Here is a 19,364-nt window from a genome sequence, read left to right as displayed (position 1 = left end):
GCAAACACTGATCACTGGAAACCCATTGCTCCGCCACTCCTTGTGTCTAGAACACAAATGGAATATACCTTCTTCCACTTAGACTGCAGGGAGAGGAGAGAGCCCAGGCCCAACCCCAGAAGGACCTGGCAGGAGACAGAGGTGACATCAGAATGACTCTCCTTCCGGTATCAGCTACATTTACCCTTGGCTTTCAAAGCAGTGTGCCCACAGCTGCCAGAGCAATGTGTCCCCAGGGCTGTGTGCCTTTAGATTTGTGGTTTTTATTTTGTTGGAATTTTCTTGAAGAAAAGGAAGAAAGATCTAGCACCTTTCCTGTGATGGAAAACTAAGGACTCCCTTCCACTTCTTATAAAAAGTAATCATTTTTATCCCCACACTCCAGGAAAAAATAAGTGTATTGAGTCCTAGACCATACTACTTTCTTTCTCGGCATCCACTATCAAATATTAGTTGAGCACCTTATCCATGCAAAAGCGTGTTCAACACACTTGGCATGGACCAGGGAACAAAACAGACCCTGTCCTTGCCTTAACTCCTGGCTGTGGCTCACTGTCTCATCCATACTACCTCGTGGGAGAAGGGTTGGGGCTGAGGGAAGGAAACAGAGATGATGTGAAACAGATTTCTGGATTTCTGCCTGGAAATGCTTTTGAATATTCTATCTCATTCTCAAGACCATGTGACTGACTTACATTTTTGCTTAGAGTATGTGGTTGTTTTTATTTCAACCACTGAAATACAATTTTTGGCTTAAACAGACTAAAAAAAATTTCATGAGGGTGAGGAGAGGTTGACAGTGAAGGGGGGGGTGGGAGGGGCCACATGTCGCTGGCAGTCATCTTAACTGGGCCGTGGGACTTATTTGGGGAAATTATTTGAGCTAATCATTTATGTCTATTAAAAGTGAAGGAATTCTGAAAACCAATGTGAATTTATACTGATTGTTATGTTCTTTAAGTGCCATGTTCTTTCTGTAGTTATTTAACTGTATAGAAATTAAAAGCTAAGTATCTGACTTTGGAGAAAAAACTTGGTTCAGTCATACTTGGCAAGGTGTTCTGGACACTCCAGGAGATGAGACCATTCAGTCACTACTTTAATTACTAGGACACTTAAACCTGCCAACAGTGGGAAAATTTGTTACTCTTCAATCATCCTGTTATAAAATTGATTAATGTTTTCTGAAATCAAAGTATCTTTTGTTTTGCCATGGGAGACTTCAAATATTGACAAATATTTCAAAAATATTTGTTTATTTTTATATATTCCACTTTTTTTCTACCAAAGATTTTAAATGGCTGATGGGGATTCCTGCCTCAATGAGGTGACAGATAGATAGATAGATAGATAGATAGATAGATAGATAGATAGATAGATAGATAGATAGAAGATATTAAAAATTAGTGTCACTATATAATAAATTATGTGTCAGTGACTATAGTTACTAAGTTAGTTTTCCTGAAAGTCAAAGGAAACCTGTATACGCTGACATTCATATTTTACCGTTAACATATAACACTCTTTAGTGAAGCAAAGATTTTTTTGATGCCAGGGTTTGACAAGAAGTTCTTTTCCATGTCATAACTTTTATGACCATTTGTTATTCTTTTGAGAAGTTCAATCTCTCTCTCCCTCTCTCTTTCTCTCTCTCTCTCTCTCTCTCTCTCTCTCTCTCTCTCTCTCTCTCTCACACACACACACACACACACACACACACATACACACACATACACAAACACACACACACACATACACACACATACACAAACACACACACACACATACACACACATACACAAAACACACACACACACACACACACACACACACACACACACACACACACACACACACACACCATGGTGTGTTTTCATGTTTGCCATTGCTGTGTCTCATCTCCTAGATATCTGGTCTTTGTTTGATCCGGTGTCAACTTCCTTCCACTTAAGAAATTCACTGAATTGCTTTCTGCTTCTGGCAGATTCTTTTAATGTCTGGTTGTATGAAAATACTTTCACTTTCCCTCAGCTAAAATTTTTCTTGGTCCATGGTGTACTGACATTTATCTTCTCTTTGTTAACAAAATAAAATATAATAAGATAGAACGAAAACCATCATATCAAAGTTGGACAAGGCAGACTAACAAAAGTAAAACTGGACCCAACAGAGGGCACAAGAATCAGAGACCCACTCGTTCACACACTCAAGAGTCCCATTAAAAACACTAAACTGCAAGCTATAATGTATACACAAAGGACTGGCTGCAGACCCATGTCAGCCCTGTGCTTGCTGCTTCTGTCTGTGTGAGTTCATGTGATTTTTGCTCAGCTGACTTAGAGGGCCTTGTTCTCCTGGTGTCCTCCATCCCCTCTGGCTCTTACACTCTTTCCACCTCCTTTTTCTGTAATCAGGATAAGATTAGCCTGTAGACATGCCTATGGCAGACTGTCTAGGTTGTTAACTGATAAAGGAAAACTCAGCCCATTTTGGGCATCACCGTTCACTAAGCAGGGGACCCTTAACAGTGTCAGGGTGGAGATGGCTAGTTGTGAGGAAGCAAGCAAGAGAACAATTAGAACTGCATGCAGTGCGTTCATTTCTCTCTGCCCTGGTCTGTGGATGTGATGTGACTAGCTGCTTGAGTTCCTGCTTTGACCGCCCCGCCCCTCAGTGATGGACTGTAAACTGCAGTTGGGAGCTGGCCCGACCCTTTCTCTCCTAAGTTGCTTTTTGTCAGATATTTTATCAGAGCGACAAAAATTAAATTAGGATTCTGTGGAGATAAGTCCTTTTGTTTAAATTTCATTGGGAAATAGAAATAGGTGTGTGATTTTGTAGATGACAAGTTGGTGTATATTTTACACAAGAGTTGGGCATAGTAATTGTGTTGTTGCTATAGCAACCCCTAACGGTTTGAGGTCTGGTGAGAGGAAACCATTCCGTAGGACTTGTTAGTGACTGATTTCATATTTAGAAAACATTTGATGTGACTAGTAAGCAAGTAAACTATGCCTTACCAGTTTGAATTCTTAGCTTGGCAAGGGCTGAAGCAAGAGCAGAGAAGAAGCCACTGTAACCCACAAAACAGTGGAAAACAGGTTTACAATGGTGTGAGGGAAGGGCTGATTTGTTTGACATGAGCTCCTGTGTGAATGCTGACTGGGATCCAAGTAATTCATACAGTAGTTGTGTAAGCTTTCCTTCTACACACCAGGCATGTGTAGGTAGGAACCTTTACCTCTCGAAACCCCCTGAGGTAAGCATCCACAGCAACCTCCGCAGCAGCAGCACAAACCCCAAATCTCTGTTCTCATCAAGGAACCAAATGAATGTGACACTAGTTGGTGTGAGCAGTGTCTCCCTGGGAACAGGAAGGAGGGAGTGTGAATGATGATGGAGGACATTCCCTTGTTTTATGATGGAGTGTTTACATCTGGCTTACATACATACATTCTCTTATATTCATATCATCTCTTAGGTGACTTATAATGTCTAATATAACATAAATATTATAAATATCTGCAACTCAGCATTGTTTCTGTATTAAAGACAAGAATAAAGAAACTCTGCATCCTCAGATCATGTGTGATTTTGGACATTGCGTCTGAGGATGTGGCACCCATAGACACAGGGCTGACTATATCTAAATTCTTAAGACAAGTTACCACATACTGGCTCAATAGCAAAGCAATATATAAACAATAGTTTTTCTTTTGAGAAAACATTTTATTCTTATACTTCATAGTAAAGAAAGGGGGGTTTTAAAAAGTAATAAACAGGACTAGAGAGATGACTCAGCAGTTAGGAGCATGTATTGCATTTGAGGAGGACCTGAGTTCCGTTCCCAGCACCTACATCAGGCAGCTCACGACCACCAGTAACTCTTGCTCCATGAGATCCAACACCTTCTGGCCTGCACAGGCACTTGTGTGCCTCTCCTATGTGTGCATGCATGCAAGGTTAAAAATAAAATAGTTTTTTAAAGGAAATAATAAAGCAAATAAAGGAGTATAAATTCTGGAGCCCACGGACTCCTTTAAAGTTTACTCTGTCTTCAAACCGTGTTCTCTACCATAGATTCGTATCTGTTACTAAAATTGCTGCATATTTGTTCATACTCCAACAAATGTCACAGCAAGACTCTATTAATACAGCCAACTCATATGTGTTAATAATTGTAACTTTTTTTTTTTTTTGGTTTTTTTTCAAGACAGGGTTTCTCTGTGTAGCTTTGCGCCTTTCCTGGATCTTGCTCTGTAGACCAGGCTGGCCTCGAACTCACAGAGATCTGCCTATCTCTGCCTCCTGAGTGCTGAGATTAAAGGTGTATGCCACCACCGCCTGGCTTCATGTCTTCTTATTAAACAAACAAACAAAAACTATTGAATCCATTTTGTGCTGCCCAATACTTTTGGGGTATCATGCCAACCACACAGAAGCACGGTTAATCCTACCAGGGACCATACCCTTAAAGAAAACTGACTGACTCTCTCTGCCCCCAGAAACCATTAATTGTCCATAGTGCCTCAGTTCCAGAGGTAGGAGGTTCTTGTACTTTTCCCTCTTCACGCTGGAATGATGACTGACTTGGTCTTGTGCAGGTCAGTTCATGAGTAGAGCAGTTCTGTCATGCCCTGAAGACTCTGTTGTTCTGATTCTCCCCGACTTCTGCCCCTTTTCTGTACTAGAACCATATTTTAAAGTGCCTTGAGTATGGATTAGAACTTTTATCCATCTGTGGTCATCAGATGTCACTGCAGGCTTTTCCATGGGTTCCTGTTGTGATGCAGTTATTGTAGAAACCCTGGCTCTGACTGTGGAAGGAAAAGAGTGATAAGAAAAGAGATCTGTGCAAAAGAACAAGAGCTGTTCCCCAAGCCCAGACCTTTCAAGTCACTGGCAGGAACCTCTGGCACTCACAGCCTAAAACTATGTCAACTCTACTATTATACAAGTCTGAGTCCCAGCAACTCCTTTCTGTGACAAATACCCTAACTTGTGCTCCTTATTAACAATGTTTCTTGAAGGAGCCACTTCAGTTTCTCAATGTTTGGTTACTGTTTGTTTTTTGTTTTTTGTTTTTTTAATCTGTGAAGTAGAACTAATCACAACAAGATGGCCTCCTACTTGGAGAATGGACTAAATGGCATTGGCAGATATACTTTATTCACTGTAAAGTGCTTCAGCATTATCAATACAGTGTGAGCCGGTTAAAGAGACATTTCCAGGAGGATTCTGATTTCAAGAAAAAAAAATCTGGAGAGAGACTCAGCAAACCCTTTCAGAAGAAAGTCTACATATGAGTAGGAGTTAAGCTGGTGAGATGGACCAATCAGTAAGGACAGTTGCTATCAAGCCTAATGACCTCAATTCAATCCCTGGTACCCCAGGGTAGAAATAGAGAACCAACTCCAAAAGCTATGTTCTGACCTCTGCATATGTGTTCTGGTGTACACACACACACACACACACACACACACACACACACACACACACACACAAATAAATAAATAAATACAATAAATAAATAATTGCGTGGGTCCTGGGTCCAGCTACTAGGCTAGTTGCTAACTCTGACGTTCTCTAGCTCTGAATTAGAAACAAATTAATTAAATTTTTTGTGCCTCAGTCTCTTCCTCTATAAAAATGGAAATTAAGAATGATTCCTTCCAGAGTTATAATATGTAACGTCACATAACAACAAAGGAACAGTGAGGTGGGTGACAGGATTTATTGTCTAGCCTGGTGACTTGAAAATGAGAAGGTCGTTTTATATCATCTCAATGGATTCAGTCTAGCCACATGAATCCTTAAATTTAGAGATACTTTCATGGCTGGGGAGGAAGAAGAGATGAAAGAAGAAGAAAAATAAGATTGCAATATGAGATTCAACCACCATTCCCGACTTTGTAGACGGAGGAAGGTGGCATACTCAATAAGAGCATGTTGAAGATCTATTATACATAGCACATAGGCTGATATGCTGGGAAAGAAAGCAGACTCGCTGTACTCTCTAGTCTCAGTGAATGTGCAGAGAATCATTTACAAAGAATATGCAAAGATAAGTGTGACCAGAAATAAAATAACAAAGGAGGCCATAGCTGAATTCTGCGATTCTCCTCATCCATTGTTTACCTAAGACCGAGGCTGCTTGAAGCCCTGAGACTAAGGGTTGAGGGGAAGTCATTGCTAAAGGTAGGCTGTTCTTTCAATATGCAGATCTTGATCCTTGGGAAAAGCAAAGGGGAATGAGCCATGGCATTAGCCCTTAGGGATTACGTCAAGATTTTAAACTCCCCTTAGGGGAGAGACTGTGGCAGGCTAAGTGGAGGCAACAGTTCGGAAGAGTGTGACATTCTGACTATTGACTACAGCTAGGAAAAGTGAAGAGAGGGAAATGATTTTTGCAGCCTGGCTGCACATCAAAAACCCATGGGAATGTTCCACAGGCAGGTTCCTAAGCATCTATGTCAGAAATAAATAGACCGTCCCCCAAATTCCTAATGGATCTTGATGCGGTCCAAGGATGGGGAAGTTGTAGTGTGGGATAGACAGTGCTCAGATGAACTGCAGAGTGAACTTCAGACCGCAGGAAGGAGCTGAGCACTTGTTGGCTGTGGACCTGGCAGGAGGAGGGGCTCCCTGCGAGAGGGATTCATAGGGATGGCTACAAAGATAGATGTGTGCCTAGAAGGTGGGACAGGAAGAAGACAGGACACAAGCAAGAGCCCACCAAAGCAAAATAAGCAAATTTAAAAGGATGAAAGTTTTGAGGGGGGTGGTGAGTTCACTTTCAGACTTACTGGGTAAAAAGGCGTGATAAAAATGGATCAAAGTGTGCAAGGGAAGTGTGTAGAGATGGCTTGTGGGGCTCCTCCACCTCAATCCTTGAAACTTTGTCAACCCTTCGTGTTGTATTTGCATGTGACAAGCAGACTGAAGTATGAACTGTGCTTCTGACAGGTTACATCTGCTCTGGGAACCACTGAATGTCACTTGAAGGCCCCTGTGTCGGCTTCAGAGAACTCCTGTTGAATGACAAAGACGCTAAGAACAGTAAGTTCAAGTGGGTAACAGTGTGGGAAGAATGGGCCTGTGCGGCCAGCCATCCTCAACTAAAATAGAAAAGCAACAGGGTAGGAAGAGGTACTCCCAGAATTCAGTTAGCTGCCAGCTCCTACTCCACCTCTTACCCAACACACACACACACACACACACACACACACACACACACACACACACACACACACATGCACCACATACATACCACACATATACACATACCATACATACATACACTCACTACACATATTCCACATACAGATATACACACCACATATACACACACACCACATACACACACACCACACATATGCACATACCACACATACCATACATACACAAATCACACATACATACATATCATACATACACACGCAGCACATACACATATACACACACACCACATACACACACACCACACATATGCACATACCACACATACCATACATACACAAATCACACATACATACATATCATACATACACACGCAGCACATACACATATACACACACCACACATACACACACCACACATACACATACACCACACATATACACACACCACACATACACATACACCACTCATATACACATACCACACATACACACACTCACCACACATACCCCACACACAGACATATACACCACATACACACACACACACACACACACACACACACACACACACACACACACACCACATACACACCACACATACACACATACCACACTTACACTCACCACATATAAACACACACACACACACACACACACACACACACACACACACACCAGCATGCTTCCTTCCATCTAAAAGTAATCATGGACCCAAACTGACTTTTCTTGCAGCCACAACAGAGAGGCCTAAAGGGATAGTAAATGCACAGTAACTTTTCCAGAATCAAAACTGTCCCATTTCTCCAGTCTCCGATCTAACAGAATTATGTTAAAGATGTGCTTCAGGTTTGGGGATGGAGCTCAGTGGTAAAGTACTTGTCAGTCATGTACAGGGCACATGGGAATTGTCTCAGGTTGATTTAATCGCATTGGGAAGAGAGCCAAAAGCATGAACAGCTTGCTTATTATATAGTGTGGCAGAAATTAAACAAGAACTATTCTCTTCCGACTGACATCTTTTCCAACTCTTGAAGACCTTTTTATTTTTGTTTTTCCTTTTGTTTGCCAGCCTTAACTGGTACAAGGACTAGATAACATTAACATCTATGAGAAAAAGACTAGGTACAGTAAGTAAATAAGAAGTGACCACTGGGGAGGGGAGAAGTGGGGAGGAGGGTTGGGGATGTCCTGCTGTCTCCATAGCTGCGCTTCACCATCATGTGTCCTGCCATATTTAAGAGGCATAAGCAGAAAATTTATATCATAATATTCAACAGTATGTTAACAATATATTTTAAAATATTAATACCATAACAATGGACTGAATTTGGTGACTTCAATTACTGTGTTCCTTCTTCAGTTATAGAAGAAATAGTATCTGAAACACAGAAAATACAGAAAGCTCATAAATGTAAAATTATCTATTGTTCTGGTATCGATGTGGTAACAAACTTAGATAGGGAATGTCTACTTAGTTGTTATATGCCTATATGTAAATTATTTATGATACGGCATTATGTTACTAATATGACCTGCACACTGGAGTTTCTGTGGACTCCTCAGAAATTATCTTTAATGTTCTATTTTAGACCATCTGTTCTTTGATTTTTGATAACATTTGAACCACATTACCAAAACTTTGAGGCTTTTTATTCTAGAAACTGGGGCTCTTTCTCTAACATCAATAAACTATGTACAATAAGAACAATTATCAGGTAAGAATTACATTCACAGTGTCTAGTCCATTTGTATTTAGCAACTTTGAAGAAAGTACTCTATTATCTGTCCTATCTTGGTGAGTCCAAAGCTTTGTACCTAAATCACTTTCTATCATAACTTGTATTACCAACCTAAAAATATCTTTTTGGACCTTAAAACATTTTCTTAGATAAACAACTTAAGCTTTTATGTCTCTCAACCTTTATAAACTTTATATCTTTTTTGTGAGTTTCATTTCTGAATTTGGTAACAAGAAAAACTGTAAGATTATAACTATCTTCAACCCCATCAGAGACCTAAGAAGGATAAAATATTACCTGAATAAACAGGAAGTGCAGAGCAAGCAACTTCCAAAACTATGTAAATGATAAAGACATCTAGCTGCCTGGCCAGTCACCCAAGGTTTCTCTGCAACATTGGAGCATCCATCTTTGGCCTGCAGGCTTAGAATATCTGACAGACTTTTCTATGAGGCAGGAATTTTGAAGGACTGGCCTACCTTGTCTTGGCAAAGTTTAGCAGTCAACTTCCTTTGTGTCCTGCTTGTCCAACTTGGACAACATACCATCAATAGTCGAGGGAAGGGAAGTTTCTTGCCCAGTGGCTAGCTTTGCCACATTTGAAGCAAACTCCATATAGAGGTCCTTCAATGCCCATCATATTCTTTGAAGTAGATCAGTGCTGGCAGGAGCAGACATTTCTCACTGTCAGGAAAAGCCTTACGTTATTAAAACATCTTAAGTGCCATATTCTGTAGATCTCTGAAGTGTTTGAAGACCACCTAGCTATCAAAAATATATCTCTGTTTAACCTTGAAAACATAACTTGAGGCTAAATAAAGCTTGTTTCTGTCTACATCTAAACCCTTACTACAAGTTTAATTATTGTAGGTGAGTAACTACTAACTTGCGTTTCTTAATTTTCCTAAACAGTTTGTAATTGTAGCTTTCAAGGACCAGAACTTTATATTTTTAAATGAGTTGCATAGGTACAATACCTTAAACAAGAGTAGAAACATATATACAGTATGTTGTAACAAAAATAACCTTAAATTTGTATCAATATACAAAAATCTATACCAATGTAAAATATTTGAGACTCGTGCTGTGGGATAATGCTTTTGTACCCTGGTTTAATAAAATGCTTATTGGCCAGTAGCCAGGCAGGAAGTATAGGTGGGATAAGTAGACAAGGAGAATTCTGGGAAGTGAAAGAGTTAGGAGATGCCATCCACCATCTGGGAAGCCGCATGTAATGGCACACAGGTAAAGCCATGGAAAACGTGGCGACATATAAATTAACAAAAGTGGGCTAAGTTTAAGTGTAAGAGCTAGTCAGTAGGAAGCCAGAGCTAAAGGCCTCAGTTTTAATTAATATAAGCTTCTGAGTCATTATTTTATAAGCAGACCACAGGACTGCGGGGGGCTTAGCAGGACCCAGAGAGAACTTCCAACTACAGACTCATAGTTCTTTTTAGTTTAAAAGTAGATTCAATAATCTACCTTTCTACCCTCTCATTCTTATATCCCTCTTTTTTCTTTTCATCTCACATCCCCCCCTCTTTCTCCAAAATTAGATAGGAGAAAAAGACTGAGCAAAGAAAAAGAAAGAAAGAGATCCCCAAATCTGATCTCTTTAGTTTTTTTTCCCTGACTATGACCAGTAACAACTTGCAACCAACCCCCCTCAACAATGACAAACATCCATAACCCACTAAACAACCAAAAGCCACCCACCCCACCACTTGGGAATGAGGGCATAGTGCCTTAAAATGCTTTCTGGGGGTGATGGCATCTTTAGGAGATCCTGAGAAAATTAGGATAATGGTCAAGCCCTGGGAAAGCTAACTGTATCATTTGTTGTCTAGTCTCTGTGTGCTGGGAAAGTGCAGGGCTTAACTGAAGTCCTGGCTGGAGTAGTCTGTGTGAGGCTGGATCATCTTAGCTAGCCATTTTGACGTTTTCCTAGATGCAGATTTCCAAGAAAATGCAACAAAGGTATTCTGTGAGGTTGGATCACCTGGGCTACTTGTCTTGTCCTCATTGGTGTCTGGTCCTTTTGTTCTGAAAACACACAAATTTTTAAAGGTAACATAAGTATCTGCATTAACCCAAGGATGGAATGTACAGTGTGCACAAGTCAGCTAAAGATGATTCTCTGCTCTATTTTTAAGCAGGCAAACAGCATCTGTCAACTTTATCAGTCTGTTTGGACTGCATAACCAAATGGTCATGAGGACTCTGTAGCCAGCAAGACTTATCATGTCTCATCCAACTCAGAGCTGTTCCCAGCATATGTCACCTGTCCTGTACTTTTTCTTGATTTCTTCCTTCAGGTCTATAGCCAAGATTTTCAGGAGGTCTCCCCTGGTAAAATCTGATCCTTACTTATTTTGAAGAAATCCATGGCTTTTCATTTCCTATAGAAACTAAAGCATAACCTCTCACCCAACACAACACATTTCCTGACTTCCATTCTGAAGTTAAGACATCCTTAAAATACATAGGATGGTTTTATTCAGCAGGTTTTTTTCCCCATAATCCAATGTCTCTCAGTAGCTGCTGTTTTTTTCTCATTAGCATTTAAAAATTTTTAAGTTCATAAAGCACTATATAGGGTCCAAACATCCTGTGTTATGGTATTTCCTATCCTTACATGGCTTATTCTTTTTATATTACAGGAAAATGGTTTAGGAGCAGAGAGATAAAGAAGCTAGGTAGATGTGGAAGAAGAAAAAGGGAGCCAGGACACATCTGAAAATAAGGCCAGGGAGGAGTTTCCTTTAGCCCCTGCTCAATCCATGAGCAGCACCAAAGTCTTGATGTACCTTGCTGTCTTCCTATATGCATACCAATGATAAAGTTGCCCAGAAACCTAGCATTAGTACCTTGTCCAGTCGTTATCAGAGAGGCTTCCTCTGGCAGCAGATGGGATCCTGTGCAGAGACCCACAGGCAAACATTATGCAGACAGAGTCTAAACTGGAGGTCTCCTTCGGGTCCCTCCCCTAGGAGATTGGGAATCCCACAGAAGAGGGGGAGGAAAGATTGCTGTGGTCAAAAGAGATGGAGGACACCAGGAGGAATTGGCCCATCAAATTAACTAAGCAGAGCTCACCTGAGCTCACAGAGCTGAAGCAGCAAGGTCCTTCTGCCTATATGTTATGGCTGTTAGCTGAGTGTTTCTGTGGAACTCCTAACTGTGGGAGTGGGTGTATCTCTGACTCTTTTGCCTGCTCTTGGGACTCTTTTCTTTTGGGTTGCCTTGTCCAGCCTCAGTGCGGGCTTTTGCCTTGTATCTTGCTTTGTCCCGTTTGACTGTCTTCTCTTGGAGGCCTGCTCTTTCTAAAGAGGAAACAGAGGGGCAGTGGAACTGGGGGAGAGGTGAGGTTAGAGGGAGGGTAGCTGGAAAGAGTAGAGGGAGGGGAACTGTGCTCAGGATGTATTATTGTATGACAGAATAATCTATTTTCAATAAAAATGAATAAATAAAAAAATTTAAAAGGAAACAATAAAAAAAGTTAAGCCCATGAGCTAAACATAGTAAAAGGTTAATGATGGAGCAGAATGCAACAATGAATCCATATTTATTTATCTCTCCCCTTTCTCCGCTGCGATGAGGCAAGTAGCATGTACAGTATAAATAACCTATAACCTATAGTAAAGGATGACTCATGTCACTGACAGGATGGAGCCAGACAACACAAGGGGTTATTTTTAATTATAGCACGTAGAATAATACCTAATTTTAAACCTAGGAAGTTTATTTTGAGAATTTTCCATTTAATGTTTATGGCCCATGTTTGACTGTGGGTAATGAATTAACAGAAAAGGAATCATAGATACAGGGAGACTCCTGTGTTAGTAAACACATCCCAACAAAAGGAGAAAGGGGAGCTGTAGATCTCAGAGCGCTCTGTAGCTCAGCATCTCTCACGCCATGGAAGGACAGTGGTGGGTACAGAAACAGAGCAGCTGTAGGTCTGTGTGGACAGCCATCCTGTCTGTACAGAAGCGTGTAACAGGCATATGTTTAAAATTGCAGCGTATGACTCCAACGTTAAATTCCCTTTAGTCCACCTGTTTTCAAAAATTAATTTTCAGAATGCCTAATGCGAAGTCAAATCTACCATGTCAAGTTACCATACAGGCGGTAAACTTTTCTCTGCCTGAAATAATAATATATACTAACTTTTCTAGGCAGACAAGGGTCTGTAAAATATGCTGTTGTTTATCTCATGAATGCAAGTAAAGCGCACAGATAGAAACTAATGTTATATAGCAGTAAATTAATATATTAATGGAAGGATGTCACAGCCTTTAAAAATAAAACTGTGCCCCCAGGCAGAGGAAGGAGCCAGAATAAAGGAGAGAGAGATGAGCACAAGATTCATCTTGTAAATTTGACTTTAGAGCCGCATAAAACTTCACATCATCGTGAAGCAAAAATAAATTCCAAGCAGTCTGTAAACATCAACAGTAAAGCGAGACAACTGTGCCTGTCTTCCAGTAGGTGGCACAGGAGACTAAAAGGAGGAAGACAGGAGCCTTCACATCACAGGTGTCATGCATATCCTGAGCTGAACGTTATCCTTAAGTCAAACACAACTGCAAGGAATTGTGAGCTTACTGTTGTGATCATCATGCCCCTTGGGGTGTCTCCGGATTTAGTCTCACGGTGTGTGTGTGTGTGTGTGTGTGTGTGTGTGTGTGTGTGTGTGTGTGTGTGTATAACGGATAAACGAAGTGAGTAAATAGTCTTCATTGGAAAACTGAAATTTGATAAAAGAAAAGAGCATACAGTTTAAAAAATTGTTTGAACAAGAAGTATCATGAATTCATGAAGGTTGTTTTATTCAATAAGTGTTTCCTATTTTTTGGTTCTCAAAAAGATTTAGAAGGTGATTTAATTCTCACCATGAGACCTTTATCTCTGCCCAGTGCCTTCCCTATCAGGCTTGACAAATATTCCTTGAAGAGTGATGGACTGCAGGTCTGTGGAAAGGAACAGGAGTCTGGGGTAGCTAGCATAGGCTACCTGGTACTGAACTCTCAGGGGCAAGAGATGGGAAATTTTTAAAATAACAAATAGCACAACTGTAATAGATCAAAGCCCAACAAATGTCTTAAAATTTATTAATCTCTAATAATACTGTAAAAGTAAAATACTGTTACTGTGCTTGGAAAAGTTAGCAGGAAATAAAAGTTCTTTTCAAATCAAGCAAATGAAGGAAATCAAACACTGAATCTGCCTTCATACAAACTACCTCAAGTAACCAAGGAATCTCATGTGATGTTTCTCTTTGTGAAAGTATTCCATCCAACAAATGAAGACACTGTGTTATAGTTATACCACCATTTTGAGACCTTTAACAATATGTTGGATGTAGACACTTACAGTCAATGACCGCCAATGTCACAAAAAGGCTATGAAGATATCCACTTCAAAACAGAATACAGCACTAGTGATGGGTATGTTTGCCAAAAAAAAAATGAATCTACATCTCTAGGTCTGGACTATTCAATCAATACCAGACACAGATGTCTGCCCACAGTAGATCTAATGGCAGGCCAAGTTGCGATGTAAAGTACTATATAACAGGGGAAAAAAAGGATGTCTTTCAATAGCATCTAATTACTCATATAATAGTATATACTAGGAAAATAAGTATATTATGAAGGCTAATTTTAAAGTACTCATTACAATTTTTAAGTTACATTTGTGTTTCATATTGTATTCCTGTTGGATAGCCCCGGTCTGTTCTAACCACAACTTGCAGGAAAAGTATTAGACAGAGGGACTTGATTAATAACACCCAGAAGCAAAGTCTAAGCTATTAGACAAGAAAAATCTACACTTTAGGAAGCCCTGAAGTGTATTTTATTTTACTTTATTTCATTGTATTGTATTTTTGGTTTCTTGGGGCAGTGTCTCTTTCTATATAGTCTAGGCTGGCCTGTGACACACAGAAGTCTTCCTGCCTCAGCAGAAACCTTACACTATAAAATCGTATAATTAAGATCATGCAGACTTGACTTCACTATGTCATGTCAAATGCTAGGTGCATTGATAACTTTTGTGTTGGAAGTAAGTTTAAAGCTTTACTCACATTGCAACAACATGAGCGAACACTAGGGGGCAGTGGTGTTAGCCCTACGCTCTCCAGGGATTGGAAAATTACACCAAAGGGGTGTGGTAGCAACATTTCCAAAGCTGATTTCTGAAGTTACATGGGCAGTTTGTGATATCCATCACCTGATGAAAGGACACTTGGCTCAAATTCTGAACTCATCCACAATCGTTTTCTGGAAATGCCTTTCTAACTATTCTTTCTGTTCCCCAAAAAGAGAAAAGGAACACATGGGGTTTTGGGGTTTTTTTGTTTTTTTCGGGGGGGGGGGTGTTTTTTGTTTTGTGTGTGGGGGGGGTGTTTTTGTTGTTGCTGTTTTTGTTTTGTTTTGTTGTTGTTGTTTTGGTTTGGTTTGTTTGTTTTTTTAAGTAGCAATTTCTTGTCTGTGCAGAAATAGCATCTAGTTGCTACCTCATTTTTCTCTTATATTCGCCGGTTTTTTTCACCCTCTCTTCCATGCACCTTGACGGCTCTGTCACTGTTGATAGTATTTGAGAATAGTTTCTATTCTCAGCCTTCAGCTTTCTTTCTCTCCATTCTTAATTCTACTCAACTCAGTTTAATTCCAATTCAAAAAAATATACTAAATAATCAGTTTGGATGCTAGCCCACTACCTACAAAAAAAAATAAATAAATAAAAAGGAACTAAAACTAAAATGTCAAAACTAAAAATCAAAAGCTATAAAATCTCATTTACATTTTCTAAAATTATAATTTGCCCATTTGTGTTTGTTTATTTGTTGTGGGTTTTTGTCTGTTTTTACTATTGTTTTGATTTTGAGACAGTATCTTACAGTGGAACCCAGGCTGGCCTCCAGTTTGTCCATCCTCCTGCTTCAGCTTCCTAATGCTGGTGAAAGTGTACCACCATTCTCCTCTAATTTTTTTAGTTCATTTTAAAAGCATAATATTCTGTCAACAGTGATTTTTTGGTAGATTGTGTAGTGTTGGGCAGAGACCATAGGTACTTTATAAATGGTGATAAGGTCAGCATTTGTACGCTCAACTCATCCAACTGTGTTCGAGAGCCTTCTTAATATGCAGTGAATCTTCTAATGTACAAACAACACATCATTTTTTTTCTTTTTAAAAAGTAGACTCTGTGATTACTGCATGAGGTGTGTTATGAACTCAGCTTTGACCTACTTAAATTCTAATTCCTCATTCCACACGGTGCTCGTGATTTACTTCTTGAAGTCTGTTCGGAATGTGTCATTAGCAGCAGGCGGTGGGGTGATTATGAAAATATGTGATTAGTACCATTAATCCTACTGATTCTGATTCATTTCTTTGGTCCTTTTGTACCTGGAATTTCTATAGCTATTCTCTTAGTATTTCATAAATAATAAGTGGTTTGCTCTCCTATACAGAGAGGTAATTTGGATCCATGTTTGTGCAACTCACAATCTCAATTCCTTGGAGTTTCGATCAGGTTTGAGATAATGTTGGTTCCACTATATCAGCCAGAATTCTGTGGCAAGAAAGCTGCAATGAATTTAAACCAGGGGCTGTTTTCACAATAGTGGACAGGCTGGAAAGAAAGTAATAGGGAAGGCTGGAGTGCCATCACAGGGCAGGAGGAAGCTGTCACCACCATGGGCATGAAGGGACAGCCAAGAAGCTGGTTAGTTCTTTGAGAAGCACAGCTGTGGTGTCCTCAGGATGGAACCACTGCCAGAACCAACAATGGGAGGAGCTGAGGCAGAAGCATTCAGATCTACCTCCTCCCCTGCTCCGCCTCAGCCAGGGTCTGACCTTGGCCGCTGGGAGCAAGAAACAGGCAGGCAACCAGGTGGTGGTTGTAGCTATGGGGAAGAACAGCCCCTGGATGTTGGAGACCGCTAGAAGTCTCTCCTTGTGTATCTATTTCTTTCTCCAGTTCTTCACCAAAGCCCAGGGAAGTAACCCTTTAAGGAAGGTCTTCCATGGAAATGCTAGGCCTTTTCTTCCCTATGTCGTGTTTGATGGCTTTTCTGTGGTTCAAAGGGAAATACCTGCTATCCCATAAAAATGTGGGGCGTCTTCTCAGCATCAGATGACCATCGTTTAAGTGGGTTCGATGCCCCTTGATGCTAGAGCACCTCCTAAATTAGTCAGTCCAGCCTAGGCCATCACAATCTTGCCTTCTTTATGGTTAATTCAAGCTTCTGTTTGCAAATGCTCTCAGTGCTTCATCAAGTATTACTCCTGAGCTTCCCCATTCCCTTCCTGAATTTTCTCTGAAATCGATTGTCATTACAAACACTCTATGCTAAAAAAAAAATCCATGGATTAAAAACTTCCCTTCAGAAAATGTACACTGCTCTAAAACTTATTAAGTAAATAAAATGTTACTTTTCTCTTCTCTAAGAATCTCCTGATTCTTCAAGACAAACTTTGTCTGACTTCTGCTCCCAAGCACTCTTTCCTTCTTTTTCCCTATCTGGATGATTCCTGCCAGCTAGCTATCCAAATGGCTGGTACACAGGGATGGGCTTCTCCTTTGGCACCACCCTCACGGGGCAGCTTTGTCCCATATAGGCCACCACTATGGTTGAGAACAAGTGAAGCAGATTCTTCCAGAGAAACACAGCCCGTGGGTGACTGTGTACCCGTGCCGTGCTTTATACAACTGTGTGGTGAGGTTAGCTATCAGAGGGGAGAGCTACTCTGTGGTATGAAAGCCAAGCTGCCAAGATAAAAGCTCTTCAATTTGTCGTTTTTAGGAATATCCCCCCCCACCCCACCCCCCAAAAAATGCATGTGGCATAGTCTCCAGCACAGAACAATGTCAAGCAAGGACTGAAAGAAAAGAGTCAAAGTAGTTATAATGTAGTGGGTGAATGTGCTATTGGAAACACTGCCTGTAACACAGGTTTCTTTTGTGAATAAAAGGATCAGAGGAGTTATTAGGGTCTCAGTCTGGGGTAGGTGGGATATTAGCATATCAAAGTAGAAATATGTGACGCAGGCATTGTGTTTCCAGCCCCCCCAACCCATCAGGCATAGCTCTGGGAGAAGGGTGATACCCGCCAGAAATAGTCTCTAGGACTCCCAGGCCACCAAAGTGAAAAGCCTTCAGAAGAGAGTCCAGGAGCTTGAGTCTGCCACCACTGACCCCAGGGGAGTGGGCGGGGCCACCTGCATCCCCTGTGATGTGATTTCCAGAACCCCACCCCCAGATTCCCAACACTCCCACTGGGTCATGTCCCAGATTCCTGAGGAAGCACAGAGGCTTTGAGTGCTATGGAAACCAAGTCTCCCTTGCTTGCTTCTCATTCTACTCCACCACCCAAAATACAGAGAAATAAAGATGTGCAAATACAAACATGTAAGGATTTTATTTAATTCTGGTCACTTGGGTTTTCATTGAGATTGTTGAACAAGACATCAAGTAAAAACCAGGACTATGGCAAGTTGATGTTTGCTTTGGAATGAGAGAGATGATGAAGTCTAGGATGGCTGATTAATGCTGCAAGAGCTCCTATGGCTGACCCACATATCTTGTTTGAATTCATTGCTTGCCCATGACAAGCCATCTGTGCACCCTGAGAGGACCACCATGGTCATGAAATCTTCCTCTCCTTCCACTGGCATCCAGCTGTGGAGACTGCACCAGTGAGCCCTCTCCAAGCCCAATGAGGCTACAGGAATCAGTGGAGTCCTTCCAGATGCTTGTTGCTTTTAGCAAAACAGGAACCCCAGAGATTCCTCTCTCCTACTTCCATGAAGGTCTGCTTGCTCATGTCTGTTTCCCAGCTCTTGTAGACTCATTGAGAGACAAATGCACTCTCCAACAGTAAAGACTTAAGTTGGGCTGGGCCAAATACTCTTCTCCCACCCAGAAGCACATGGATGGGGCCATGGAGACAGAATCATTACAGATGCTGGGGAACCATGGTGCAAGTGATGCTGTGCAGGATGCTGAGGAGCCAAGGTGCAAATGATGCTGTGCAAGATGCTGAGGGACCCATGGAGCAAGTGATGCTGTGCAGGATGGCAGGGACAGATATGGACCTGCCCACCTCTCCCTCAGACCCACATGAAAAGGACAGTGCTGAAGAACTTTGTGCTCATATTTGTACCAGGGTTTTATGCCAGCTAGCCACATGCAGTCACTTAATGCTCAGAAAATATCTGAGCAGAGTTCTAAACTACCCAGACCTATGCCCATATTAAAGACTGAAAATAAAGAGAAAACTGGTAGAAACCATAAAGAAAGTACATAGCTACTTCTGCTACTCAGTCTACACTTTTAGCACAAAGTCCAAAAGCTAAAGGCAAAATGTTCTATAAAGTATGCTTTGAAATTCATAATTAGGGTACCTAAGAAAGACAATACCATGACTTACATT

At 40.8% G+C, this 19,364-nt stretch overlaps 1 protein-coding gene across 11 annotated transcripts in view; it reads left to right on the top strand.

Annotated features, from left to right (window-relative positions):
• The window catches only part of Dlgap1 (DLG associated protein 1), an 823,903-nt gene that overhangs the window by 411,237 nt on the left and 393,302 nt on the right, over positions 1-19,364 (top strand). For 10 of the 11 annotated variants that reach the window (XM_052750118.1, XM_052750116.1, XM_052750115.1 and 7 more), the window contains one exon: positions 6,967-7,059. The exons of the other annotated variant lie outside the window; for it this stretch is intronic. The gene's annotated coding sequence lies outside the window, so the exon portion shown is untranslated. The remainder of the gene's footprint in view (positions 1-6,966; positions 7,060-19,364) is intronic. 11 annotated transcript variants of the gene reach the window in all.

The sequence above is a fragment of the Peromyscus californicus genome, unplaced genomic scaffold (assembly GCF_007827085.1).
Source record: "Peromyscus californicus insignis strain IS unplaced genomic scaffold, ASM782708v3 Scaffold_21__1_contigs__length_65335640, whole genome shotgun sequence".
Classification (NCBI taxonomy): Eukaryota; Metazoa; Chordata; class Mammalia; order Rodentia; family Cricetidae; genus Peromyscus; species Peromyscus californicus.
This window is presented reverse-complemented; position numbering and strand designations above follow the sequence as displayed.